We start from the raw sequence: 13,115 nt of genomic DNA on the forward strand, positions 1-13,115 counted from the left end.
AACTAGAGAAAGAAGAACAAACAAAACCCAAAGGTAGCAGAAGGAAAGAATCATAAAGATCAGAGCAGAAATAAATGAAATAGAAAAAAATAAAAGAATAACAAAGATCAATAAAACTAAAAGCTGGTTCTTTGAGAAGATAAACAAAATTGATAAACCATTAGCCAGACTCATCAAGAAAAAGAGGGAGAGGACTCACTCCAATAAAATTAGATACGAAAAAGGGGAAGTTACAACAGACACTGCAGAAATACAAAGCATCCTAGGAGACTACTACAAGCAACTCTATGCCAATAAAATGGACAACCTGGAAGAAATGGACAAATTCTTAGAAAGGTATAAACTTCCAAGACTGAACTAGGAAGAAATAGAAAATATGAACAGACCAATCACAAGTAAGGAAATTGAAACTGTGATTCAAAATCTTCCAACAAACAAAAGCCCAGGACCAGATGGCTTCCCAGGTGAATTCTATCAAAAATTTAGAGAAGAGCTAACACTCATCCTTCTCAAACTCTTCCAAAAAACTGTGGAGGAAGATGCACTTCCACACTCATTCTGTGAGGCCACCATCACCCTGATAGCAAAACTAGACAAAGATACTACAAAAAAAGAATATTACAGACCAATATCACTGATGAATATAGATGCAAAAATCCTCAACAAAATACTAGCAAACAGAATCCAACAACACATTAAAAGGATCATACACCATGAATAAGTGGGATTTATCCCAGGGATGCAAGGATTCTTCAATACATGAAATCAATCAATGTGACACACCATATCAACAAATTGAAGAATAATAACCATACGATCATCTCAATAGATGCAGAAAAAGCTTTTGACAAAATTCAACACAACACCCATTTATGATAAAAACTCTCCAGAAAGTGGGCATAGAGGGAACCTACCTCAACATAATAAAGACCATATACGACAAACCCACAGGAAACATCATTCTCAATGGTGAAAAACTGAAAGCATTTCCTCTAAGATCAGGAACAAGACAAGGATGTCCACTCTCACCGCTATTATTCAACATAGTTTTGGAAGTCCTAGCCCCGGCAATCAGAGAAGAAAAAGAAATAAAAGGAATACAAATTGGAAAAGAAGAAGTAAAACTGTCACTGTTTGCAGATGACAGGATACTATACATAGAGAATCCTAAAGATGCCACCAGAAAACTACTAGAGCTAATCAATGAATTTGGTAAAGTTACAGGATACAAAATTAATACACAGAAATCTCTTGCATTCCTATACAATACTGATGAAAAATCTGAAAGAGAAATTAAGGAAACACTCCCATTTACAATTGCAACAAAAAGAATAAAATACCTAGGAATATACCTACCTAGGGAGACAAAAGAGCTGTATGCAGAAAACTATAAGACACTGATGAAAGAAATTAAAGATGATAGCAACAGATGGAGAGAAATACCATGTTCTTGAATTGGAAGAATCAATATTGTGAAAATGACTATACTACTCAAAGCAATCTACAGATTCAATGCAATCCCTATCAAATTACCAGTGGCATTTTTTACAGAACTAGAACAAAACATCTTAAAATTTGTATGGAGACACAAAAGACCCCCAATAGCCAAAGCAGACTTGAGGGGAAAAAACGGAGCTGGAGGAATCAGACCCCCTGACTTCAGACTATACTACAAAGCTACAGTAATCAAGACAATACAGTACTGGCAAAAACACAGAAACACAGATCAACGGAACAAGACAGAAAGCCCAGAGGTAAGCTCGAGGGAGGAGATATGGGGATATATGTATACATATAGCTGATTCACTTTGTTATACTGCAGAAACTAACACACCACTGTAAAGCAATTATACTCCAATAAAGATGTTAAAACGAAAAATGGGGCTGGGACAACTGGACATGCACATGCGAAAAAAAAAAAAAAACAGAATCTAGATGTAGACCTTACACCCTTCACAAAATTTAAATCAAAATGGACCACAGACATAAAGGTAAAATGCAAAAGTGTAAAACACCTAGAAGTAACATAGGAGGAAATGTAGATTACCTTGAGTATGGCAGTGACTTTTTAGATAAAACACCAAAGGCACAATCCATAAAAGAAACAAGTGATAAGCTGGACTTCATTGAAATTAAATATATCTGCTCACAGAAAGGCAATGTCAAGAGAATGAGAAGACAAGACACAGACTGGGAGAAAAATTTGCAAAAGACGCATCTGATAAAGAACTCTTATTCAAAATAGGCAAAGAACACTTACACTTCAACAATAAGAAAACAGTCTCATTTAAAAATGGGCCAAAGGGACTTCCCTGGTGGTGCAGTGGTTAAGAATCCGCCTGCCAATGAAGAGAACACGGGTTCAATCCCTGGGCCGGGAAGATTCCACATGCCGTGGAGCAACTAAGCCCGTGCGCCACATCTACTGAGCCTGCACTCTAGAGCCTGTGAGCCACAACTACTGAGCCCCCGTGCTACAACTACTGAAGCCCATGCGCCTAGAGCCCGTACTCCACAACAAAAGAAGCCACCGCAATGAGGAGCCCACGCACTGCAACGAAGAGTAGCCCCCGCTCGCCACAACTAGAGAAAAGCTTGCGCGCAGCTACGAAGACCCAAATGCAGCCAAAAAACAAAAAAAGTACCAAAGACCTTAATAGACACCTTACCAAAGAAGATATACACATGGCACATAAGCATATGAAAAGATGTTCCCATTTTATGTCATTATGGAAATGCATATTAAAAAAATGAGATACTACTACGCACGCATTGGAATGGCCAAAATCCAGAACACTAAGAAGACCAAATGCTGGAGAGGATGTGGAATAACAAGAACTCTCATTCATTGCTGGTGGGAAGGCAAAATGGTACAGCTACTTTGGAAGACGGTTTGGCAGTTTTTTACAAAACTAAATAAATGTACTCTTACCAGACAATCCAGCAGACAATCCAGCGGTTGTGTTCCTCGATATTTACCTAAAAGAGTTAAAAACATGTCTACACAAAAATCTGCATATGAATATTTATAGAACTTTTATTCATAATTGTCAAAACTTGGAAGCAACTCAGACATCCATCAGTAGGTGAAGGGATAAATAAACTGTGGTACATCCAGACAATGGGATGTTATGCAGTGTCAAAAAGAAACGAACTAGCAAGACTTGTAAAGACTTGGAGGAACCTTAAATGCATACTACCATGTGAAAGAAGCCAATCTGAAAAGTCTATATACTGTATGGTTCCAAGCATATGACATTGTGGAAAAGGCAAAACTCTGGAGACAGTAAAAAGATGTGTTGCCAGGGGTTGGGGAGTGAGGGGAGGAATAAGTAGGCAGAAAATAGAGGATTTTTAGGGTAGTGAAACACTCTGTCTGACACTATAATAATGGACAAATGTTCCTATACATTTGTCCAAACCCACAGAATGTAGAGTTCCAAGAGTGAATCATAATATAAACTACGGACTGTGGGTGACGATGATGTGTCAATGTAGGTCCATCAGTGGTAACAAACGCACCACTCTGCAGGGGACATTGATAATGGGGCATGCTATGCATGTATGGGGGCAGGGAGTATATGGGAAATCTCTGTATATCCCCCTCAATCTTGCTGTGCACTTAAAACTACTCTACAAAAATAAAGTCTTAATAATATGTGAACGAGTGTTACCTAAATACCCAGCATCACAGAAAAGTCTGCCTTCTTGTGAGAGGACTCTTTCACTTACAAGTTAACAAAACTGGAATGAATCTAGCTTTGGCAAAAGAGGTTTAACATGTTGATTTACCGGGGAAGGCCGGGGGTGAGGCCAGTTAGATACATGATTGGACCCGGAGACTCAAACTTGTCATCAGACCTCAATTTCTCTTCTCTTTCACTGTTCCTGGGGAAGACAGACAATATGATCTCTAAGCCCCTCACATTACCCACTTTCACAACTTTAGCAGAAAGATAAACATCTTTCTCACACTGACCATACATAAAGTACTGGAGAGGAAAGACTACACTTGGACCAGTCCCTGTTGCTAGGTGGATGTGGTACAACGTGGTAACCTGACTTGTCAGGCCTGAGTCATGTGATTTCCTCATCCCTCGGTTCATTATATTTCCTGAGTTATTTAAGGTCATGCTGATTATTAAACCATGTAACTATTAAACAAAATGACTTTTGCAAATTCTCAGAAACATAAGAAAATAAGTGAGAACATTAACTATTAGAACTGCTGGGTGTCCTTTTATTTCCTCTCCTTTATATTTCTACCTAGCCTTTTGCCTCTTCCATTCCCCAAATTACCTAGAAGACTGGGCTACCTTTCTGGCATCATAATTTTGTCCTGTATTCCTGTGGGATGAACACAAAATCCCTTGGACCTCAGCTCTGATCTCTGCACTCCTGGCCACAGCCCTGTGAGATGCCACACTTTCAGGTGGTTACCAGAGTCCCCCTTGTGGTGCGCATACTTCTAAGATGTGATTCCCATCTCCTGGTGTTCATGCACTTGTGTAATTCCCACCTTTGGAGTATAAGCTGGACCTAGTGACTCATTTGTAATAAAGAGAATACAGTGAAGTGATAGAATTTTATGATCACCAGGGCACAGGATATGAGGGACCGAAGGTCAACTATCCAAAAGTCAGCTGTTCAAACCAGTTGGGGGAAGCACAGACTCCTCACGGAATCTGAGGCGGAATGACCCTGCACTCCTTTTCTACCTGAGGGGTTAATCCTCTAGATTTCCACCTCCACAATCCCTGTCATCAGACAGGGTGATGAGGAGGTGACCAGCAGTGATTCTGGTCCTAGGTAGGATGAGCAGGAGGTCTGGTCCGCAAGGAGGACAGGAAGTGAAGAAACAAGGACTGCCAAATCTAACACCCGGTGACCCAAACACTTGCCTAGGCCAGACCCCATGGCTAGAAAGATGAGGAGGGTAACAATCTCCAATCTCTCTGTGCTGCCCCCTCTGGCCCAGTTCTCCCTTTCTCTAACTCACAGTAATGCCCCAAGAGCCCACAGATGTGACACGAAATATATCTCTGCTCATCTCCAGAACAGACCACCATGGCCACACACTCCTGGGAAGTCCTATTCTCTCGATATGTATTAATTCAGTATGTGCAGCAGAAACCCAAATAACAGTGGTCTCACAGGATGGAAGCTAGTGTGTGGCTCCCATGACAGTGAGGCAGGCAGTTCCAGGGCTGCTAGGGTGGCTCTGCACCACGAGGATGTCCAAGCATCCAGGTCTCCTTGACCTTTGTTTTCTGCTGTGCCTGGGATGTTGCCCTTATCAGCATGACCCAACATACCTAAGACCATGTCATTGGTCCATGAGCAACCAGTGAAAGCAGGAGAGAAGGGAAAGTCTCATTGTGTATCTCCATCAGAGCTCTTGGGTGACCAAGTGCATCATCAATGAGCAGTAATATTTTGAAAGGAATCTTTTTCTGAGCAGTAAGTTTCAATAGTGGGCTGAAAACCTTTAGTCCACCATGTTGTAAACAGATGTACTCTCATCTAGGCTTTGTTGTTCTATTTACAGATCACAGGCAGAGTAGATTTAGCATAAACCTCAAAGGGCCTGGGATTTGAGGAATGGAAAATACGCACTGGCTTCAAGTTTAAGTCACCAGCTGCATTAGCCCCTAACAAGAGAGTCAGCCTGGCCTTTGAAGTTTTGAAGCCAGGTATTGACTTCTCCTCTCTAGCTATGGAAGTCCTAGATGGCACCTTCTTCCAATAGAAGGCTGTTTCATCTATACAGAAAATTTGTTATTTAGTGTGGCCGCCTTAATAATGGTCTTAGCTAGACCTTCTGGATAACTTGCTGCAGCTTCTACGTCAGCAGTGCTGCTTCACCTCGCATTTCCATGTTACAGAGGCGGCTTCTTTCCTTAAACCTCATGAACCAACCTCTGCTAGCTTTAAACTTTTCTCCTGCAGCTCCTCACCTTCTCGGCCTTCATAGAATTGAAGAGAGTTAGGGCCTTGCTGTGGTTTGGAATTTGGCTGAAGAGAATGCTGTGGGTGGTTTGATCTTCTATTCAGAGCACTAAAAATTTCTCCATATCAGCGATAAGGCTGTTTTGCATTCTCACCATTCATGTGCTCACTGGAGTAGCACTATTTATTTTCTTCAAGAACTGCTCCTTTGCTTTCACAACTTGCCTAACTGTTTGGTGCAAGAGGCCTAGCGTTCAGCCTATCTAGGCTTTTGACATGCCTTCCTCACTAAGCTTAATCATTTCTAGCTTTTGATTTAAAGTGAAACATATGCTACTCTCCTTTCACTTGATCATTTAGAAGCCATTGCACGGTTTTTAATTGGCTTAATTTCCATGTTGTTGTGTCTCAGGGAATCGGGCGGCCTGAGGAGAGGGAGAGAGATGAGGGAACGTCTGGTCGGTGGAGCAGTCAGAACACACACAGATTTATCCATAAGTTTGTTGTCTTCTATGGGGGTGGTTCCTGGTGCCCTCAAACAATTACAATAATAACATCAAAGATCACTGATCACAGACCAGCATAATAAATATAATAATAATGAAAAGTTTGAAATATTGTTTGAATTACCAAACTCTGATACAGTGTATGGTCAGGCCACTCAGGATGGCTGTTCTCTTGTACATCCCCTGTCCCACCAAGGCCTCCTTCACCTACACATGACTGACCCGCTACATACTTGCCCCCAGCCCTAGCTAGTGATTGTTCTTATCAGGGAGGATGTGAGGGGTGTGCCCTCTACTGGTTTCCCTGGTAACTAATGAGCCCACCTGATGTCAATTCCCCTATAACTGGTAATATACCCCCTGGCCCCCCGCACACGGTGGGGTGCCGCTCCAGGATCTTGCTTCAGACGTGTAAGATTCCCCATCCATTACACCACTGATGCCTCTGTTGCTGACTCCGAGCCTTTCTTCTGTCTTGAAGCTGGGCAAGCACAGGCCTTGTAGGCCTGCGGGGTGCAGCCCAACACACAGAGACATGAAGTGAGCAAATGCTGTTGGAAAAGTGGCGCTGGTGACTTGCTCACTGCAGGGTTGGCACAAACCTTCAATTAGTAAAAAATGCAGTATCTTCAAAATGCAATAAGACGCGGTACACCTGCACAGGTCGACACCAATTACTTAGTTGAAGCTTTGTCTAAAACTCTAGGAAGGGAGGGGTGAAATCAAACAGTGTCTATTTCAGCTCCTTGGGGGAAGGTGTAAGATTACAGTGGGTAAAACTATTGTTTCCTTCTCTTTTCTGGAGCTCTCCCATCTCTCCCAGGCTGGCCATTCTGTGTAGCAGGAGACAGATGATCGCAGGCAAAACCCAGGCTTTTTCTCCCACCCTCCCGTCCTTCTTTCCTTACCATTAATATTGCGATCATCAGATTACAATATTCCCATGTTTGGATTTCCCCTGTGACCCCATTCACTCAACTCTGACTCTACCGTGGGCACTGTCAGACCCCACAGTTTAGTGCTCAGTCCTGCACGCCCGCCCCCTCCTTAAGATGCCAATCTCGAGTCCAGGTTGTCACCTGTGTTTCTGACCGACTGGCTACAGATTGGATGTTCTAATGATCCCCCACTCGGGTTTGATTAATTTGCTAGAGCGGCTCACGGACTCACAGGAACACTTTCCTTACTAGACTACTGGGTGTAACTCTGGAACAGCCAGACGGAGGAGACACAAAGGGCAAGTGTGTGGGAAGGGCGTGGAGCTTCCGTGTCCTCTCCGATTGGGACACTCTCCCCAAATCTCTGTGTATTCACCAGCGTGGAGGCTCTCTGAACCTCATCATTTTGGGGTGTTATGAGGCTTCATTAAACAGGCACGATTGATTACATCATGGGCCATTGCAGTAGGTGAAACCTCCGGCCCCTCTCGGACCCCAGGACGTGGGGGATACGGTGGTACCGGAAATTCCAACTGCCTATTAACATGGTTGCTTCTCCTGGTAACCAGCCCCCATCCTTAGGTTCAGTCCAAAAGCCAACCTTTAACATAACAAAACACACCTCTGTGGCTCTCATCACTTAGGAGATTCGAAGGATTTTAAGAGTTCTGTGCCAGAAATATAAAATTAGGAAAATGAATGAATGTGTTTTCTTTTGTTTTCTTCCAAGTGTACGGGTTTATTGAGGGCATGGGGGTCTACAGGACAGCCCCAGGTGCCTGTGGAGAAGGCCCGCCATCGACCTAGAGGGCCGCGGCCCTGGGGGCAGCCGGGGATGGGGTCTCCAAAACCTGGATTTACTTGAAAGTGTGACTCTCCGCTCCACCGCGCCCAAAGCCTCTGGGTCCGAACATGGCCCAGTAGCAGGGTTGGTTGCAGTAGGGCTTGCCTTCATGCTCAGTGTGTCCCCTCCCCCCGAGGTCAGCGTCTTTCCACATTTCTCACACTTCAGGCAAGGCCATGCCAGTCCTTCCCCAGGACGTCACCCGCTCAGCCAAGTACACCTCCTTGTCACACTTGGGGCACTTGGGCACGGTGGCGCTGGGTCCGGGGCGGGTGGCTGGGCGGGAGCACACCGGAGCGCGGGACTCGGAAAATGAATACGTTTAAATTCAATTTATAATAGCATCAGGATAAAATATTTAGGTATCAATTTAAAGAAAGTGCACCACATAAGTACATTGAAATTATATAGTTTTGCTTAGCGTTTCAATCTCTTTGGTAAAGTATTCCTTCTGTTCGTTCATAGTATTCCTGAGCTCGTTATACTGCCTTTCTGAATTTTCTTGTAGCTTGTGGTGTTTCCTCATGAGCTGTTTTGAAATCTCTATCAGTTATGTTACAGTATTCCATGACCTTAAGTTTGGTTTCTGGAGAACTGTCCTTTACTTTTCGTGATGCAGTGTTACTGTGGTTCTTCGTGTGCTTGCTGTGCTGTTCCTCTGCCAGCACTGATGAAGTGGGGAGCACTTTTCTGCTTCATTCTAACCATTCAACAAATTAGAGAGCAGAGGCTTTTCTCTTCTCTTCCAGGAGGTGGCGCTAGAGCACAGGTTTGGGGTTCTCCTACCTGCGTTACCTGCTTGGGAGAGTTGGCACTTTCCACCCCCATCAGGGGTGTGGTCCCGTGCCCTCTTATTGCTTCTTGTGCCTCCAGGGATTTTGCTGCCTTGTTGCTGCCTGTGCCACTGGCATCACTGCCTGTGACCTGGGATAGTGGGCTCTTCCCTCATGTCCGGGATCCCCTGAACCACGAGGGAAGAGGGGGGCGTGGGTAGCTGGGGTGGTGCAGGCACCTCTGCCATGTCCCGAGCTGTAAGGTTCTCCGGCTCTGCTGCTGCCAGTGGGTGGCTGGAGGGGCCAAAGTCATGGGCGTCTCAGGGGCTGGTGGCTGGGGCCCCAGGACCCACTTCTGCTGCTGCCTGGTTACCTGGGGCCCTGGGCACTGCTGAGGCTGGAAGGCTGGATTCCTGTGTCCTGTTGCGGCTGCTACTGGGTGTTCTGGGGCTTCCAGCTCAGTGGCCGCAGGTGGAGAACAGGATCGCAGGCTCCGCCTCTGGTCTTCCCTCGGTTCAGCCTCGTCTCTGTGTCCCAGTCCACCCACCTTTCCATGCACACTGGGTGGCATTCTCCGGAGTCCTGGTGTGTTGGGCAGAGTCACCTGTGGTGTGTCGTGGATGTTTCCTGGTTGTGGATGGAAGGGGGGAGAGACAAAGGCAGCTTTTCACTCCTCCGTGTGGCTGATGTGTCTCCTCCAGGTCGCAGTTTTATGTCCAGAATCAGCTGATTCTGTTCAGCTGGAAGCCTGGCTCAGCTGCAGCCTGTGGGGCCCTGGGGAGCCTCCCCTGACCCCTGACCCCGAAGTCCTGTGTCAACATCAGCGCCAGAAATTAGATCTGAGTCCAGGACCATAGGGCCTTTAAATTTAGGTTGGGAAGTGGCTGGAGGGATCCAGACAGCAGGTCCCTGTCTATTATTAGGTCCACGGAGGGGAAGAAGAGACAGGACACTGGGGTGTCCTGGGCTCTCGGGACTGGGGAGGAGCGGAGAGGACCCTTGAGGCTTCAAATGGTGGCGGATTTCATGCCTGGACAGGAGGGGCCATGCTTGGTGTCCTTGGGTACGGTGTTGGGATGCCTGGGTCCTGTAGGGCTGGGGAGGGGGGAGGTCGTTTTTGTGTCTCAGGGAAATGTTAGGGGGACCCCCGGCCCAGACTCATGGCTGATCTCCTTGTCCCACTGTGGTCTCCAGGCTCCACTCCATGTCCTGTCCTCTGCTCTCCTGTCCTCTGCTCTCCACCTCCACCAGCTGGGCCCGTCTTTTTCCAAAGGTCTTTAGCCAGTCTTTTTGGCACGGTGGTCACCGCTGTCTTAGCTCACAGGGAGACGATGTCCAGGTAGCCCCGGGCTGTGAGCTGGGATGGACTCTCCCTTCCTTGAGTCTCCCTGCTGCCCCCCAGCACCATGTGTGTGTGGGGTGGAGTGAGGACTGGGGGTGAGGTTATTTCTCTGGAAGAGAGGAATTCCTTTAACCACCTCCCCTCTCTCCTTTTTTCTCTTTCTTCCAGGTGTATTTGAGTTATACCATACCTGTAAGGACAGGAAAACACCGAAAACATAAGCACAGTTTACCAGCAAAATAGAGAGCTGGCACCTGTGTACTTATCATCCAGGTGAAAAACAGAGCCTCTACCAGCGCCCAGGCCAGAAGCCCCTGAGCCTCTCCCCACACAGACCCCACCCTCCCCGCATCCGTGTCCACTGAGTGAGCCGCCCTGCCCCTCTCCTTTCTCGTTCCTCCCCCTCCGCTCCTGTTGGCCTCCGTCCCCTAATGTCACTGTTTCCTTCCTCTCCTCACTTCTCCAGGAGCCTCCCCATCTTCATAGGCAGATATCTTAGGGGATCTCCTCCCCCTCCCCCTCCCCCCCTTCTACCCCATTCTAGGGATGGAGGTTCCAGAGTTGATTCCCTAGAGGAAGAGTCTATAACCCTGTCAGCAGCTGCAAGAAGTGACAAGGACTTGGGGTTCAAGGTCCCACCCCTGGAGACTGAGGACACCCAGTCTGTTTGTGGGGTCCACCCTGGACTTGGGAACCAGCTGTTAATGGCCTCGAAATCTGCCTCCCTGAGGCCTTAGTCCTTCCTTGGTAGTTTGATGGGGAGAAAAAGGTCCGTGTCAGCATGTATTCTGAGTAACAGTTCAGACTTTGAACTTGACGCTGGATGAACTCCAACTTCTGTGTGTAGCACTGACCCACTACTGGGAGCCCAAGGAAACCCTGGGCAGGTGTTTTGTAAGGGGGTCAAAGGGGAGCTCAGGTCGCCTGTCATCAGCAACTGTGGCCACACGGGGGCGCCACCACTCCGCCCTCTCCTATTCAGCACAGTGAAGGGAGAGGATGGGCTGTGGTCTGAGTCCGACAGAGATGGCTGCCCTGGAGGCTGGTCAGCAATCGGGGGATGAAGATGCTGCCTGAGCAGCTCTGGGGTCGGGCTCGGGGATGCGGCGGGGATTAGAGGGGAGGAGAGCCCTGGAGCCCTGCCTTGTGTCTGAGGTTTCCATCTTTCCTCTCCACAACCCATCTCTCCAGCTCATTGATGAAAACACTCTGGAAAACTCAAAGTTGATTATTATTTCACTCCCTGTTCGTTTCTGGCAGATATTCTTTTTTTTTTTTTCATTTTAGTGTAGTTTGAGATTCACAAAAACAGTAGCAGAGTTAGTAGAGAGTTCCTGTAAATCCCACGCTCAGTCTCCCTGTGGTAATATCTTATATCACCATCATACATTTGTCACAGCTAATGAAGCAATGTTGATACATTATTAATAAACTCCAGAATTTATTTGGACTTCATTCGTTTTTCCTTTTCCTGATCTACGATCCTATCAAAGACACATTGTGTTAAGTCCCAATCATGTCTCCTTCAGGCTCCTGTGGCTGTGACAGTCTCTCAGAGGTCCCTTATGTTTGATGACCTTGATGTTTTCGAGTACTGCTCAGGGATACTGTAGAATGTCCCTCTATTCCAGTTGGTTGACTGGGGCAAAGTATTTTGGGGAAGAAGACGACAGAGATGAAGTGACATTCTCCACACAACAAGGGTGTATACTCTCCCCTTGATAATCAGTAATAAGTTCACCTCATCACCCAGCTAAGGTACATTTCCCAGGTTTCTCCTTGTGAACTTTTATTTTTACTTCCCTACTTTCCGTACTGCAGCCTTTAGAAGGAAGTCACTACGTGCAGCCCACACTTGAGGGGCGCTCTGCTATAAACTTTGGTGTGCCGGGGTTTGTGCATATATAAGTTTTCAGATGAGTTGCATGAGGACTAGAGCGCTCAGTAGACTGGATGGAGGGTCTATGTGCAGCTTTATAAGAAACTGCTGACCATCATTTCTAGGGGCTGTGCTGCTTCGTATTCCTGCCCCAGTGAGTGAGGGTTTCTGTCGCTCCGCATCCTAGACAACACTTGGTATCACCAGTTCTTGGATTCTAGCTATTCTAATAGGTGTGATGATACATCATTTTTTAAAATTTACATTTCCTAATAATATATGATGTTGAGCATCTTTTCATATGCAGTTCCATGGATAGATCTTCTTGAAGAGGTGTGTGTTCAGACTTTCCTTCATTTTTAAATTGTTTTCATATTATTGAGTTTAAGCGTTCTATGTGTATTCTAAAACAAGTCCTTCATCAGATATGTGAATTTGCAAATAATTTCTCCCAGTCTGTGGCCTGAGCTCTTTTACTGACATAACAGTATTCATTAATGCAGAGATATATTTGGGGAGAAGGAAAATGAGAAATTGCCAACCGCAGTGGTTTCCAAGTAGAGGACTTGGGCAAATGGGGGACGAGAGGGAGAACATGAATTATTTATTTTGTATACCCCTGAGTACCTTTTCAGTCCCCTTCTGTGTAGGTAAATATGCTTTCAAAAATTACATTAAAATCCCTTGCACTTGTAAAACACCTGACAGATCCTCTTCAGATCATGCATTAGGAAACACATTCTCTACTTTGGCACCCAAAGTCTTTTAACTGAGCTATTCTGCCACAGAAATTCCATTACTGGAGAAGATGGGCTGGATTGTAGGGAGAATTCTGCTCACTGAAAATAGCTGAAAATGCCATGTAAAATATAAAAACTATCTTA

The 13,115-nt window shown here is 45.8% G+C and overlaps 1 pseudogene; it reads right to left on the reverse strand.

Moving 5' to 3' along the window:
- Positions 1–8,250: 8,250 nt before the first annotated feature.
- Positions 8,251–9,258, reverse strand: LOC115850765 (cysteine-rich protein 1 pseudogene; annotated as a pseudogene).
- Between the last annotated feature and the right edge of the window lie 3,857 nt (positions 9,259–13,115).

This window comes from Globicephala melas, chromosome 11 (genome assembly GCF_963455315.2).
Source record: "Globicephala melas chromosome 11, mGloMel1.2, whole genome shotgun sequence".
In the NCBI taxonomy this organism is placed as follows: Eukaryota; Metazoa; Chordata; class Mammalia; order Artiodactyla; family Delphinidae; genus Globicephala; species Globicephala melas.